We start from the raw sequence: 1,314 nt of genomic DNA, 5'->3' as shown, positions 1-1,314 counted from the left end.
CTCGTCGCTGTTGTAGTATGAGTTGCCTTCTTTGAGTAAATTAGCAATGAATTCCTCCAAACTTTAATTGAGCGAAGTCTTAACCGCAATTACATTGCCGCTCTGCTAAGACTTTTTAACTCTCTTAACGTGCAAATTCTTTTATATTGAACAACAAACGAACTTGACTCTTCATATTTCAATTCATGGAGGGTTTTTAATTTAATTTTTTTTATAAAATTAAATAGTTTAATCTGAATTGGCATTTAAGAAACACATCACTCACAATGACATTGTTAGCATAGACCAAAATTTTTCATGTGTGCACTTAATCTAATGAATCCACACATCAATGGCCAAAAGGGTAAATGTATCTGCCAGAGTAAATAAATATTGTATACGCGTAACTCATTAAATAATTTAAGTATAATCGTGTCCAGCGTGTGAACTTTTAAATGTATTTTTGTCTATTCTTCCTTTTATTTTATATTTATTTAAATCCGTTGAATCCGATTAAACTTCAATTAAATTACGAGTTAATAGTCAAATTCATTCTTGAAAGATCACCTATTTTTCAAATTAGTTATCAAAAGATTTTTTTAGTCATATTAGCCCTTAAAATATAAAATGTAAGTTAAATTAGTCATTCTGTTAGTTAGATGATAACGACATGATGACGTGTCAGGTCAATGACACCTAATATGCCACGTATCACTTGACGTGTAAAAAAGTTATTTATAATCAAAATAGTCTCTGAAAATTTAGACGTAAGTCATTTTCATCCTTAAAATTTTAAAAATTAATCAAATTAGTCCTTATATAAATTTTTTTATTTTTCTTGTCATTTATTATTTTAAATTTTATATTTTCAAATTGTAATTTTTTATAGTAATATTTTTTTATTTAAACGATTTTATCAAATTATTGTTAATTATATATTTAAAAATTTAATATTTTAAGTTTATAGTTTTTTTTAAATAACTACTATATTTATTTAGTGAGATATAAAAGATTAAAATATTTAAAAATAACTACTATATTTATTTAATAAAATTCAAAATATTAAAACTCTAATTTTTTAATATTTTAAAATAACTACTATATTTATTTAGTGAGATATAAAAGATTAGAAAATTTAAAATAACTACTATGTTTATTTAGTGAAATCCACAATATTAAAATTATATTTTGGATTTTACTAAATAAATATAGTAGTTATTTTAAATGTTTTAATCTTTTATATCTCACTCTATAAATATAGTAGTTATCTTTAAAAAATATATTAAAATATTATGATTCAACAAGTGATCACGCAAACCAATTTTTCTATTATTG

Source organism: Arachis duranensis, chromosome 7 (genome assembly GCF_000817695.3).
Source record: "Arachis duranensis cultivar V14167 chromosome 7, aradu.V14167.gnm2.J7QH, whole genome shotgun sequence".
Taxonomy (NCBI): Eukaryota; Viridiplantae; Streptophyta; class Magnoliopsida; order Fabales; family Fabaceae; genus Arachis; species Arachis duranensis.
The sequence above is the reverse complement of the archived record's forward strand: the minus strand, read 5'-3'. Positions refer to the sequence as shown.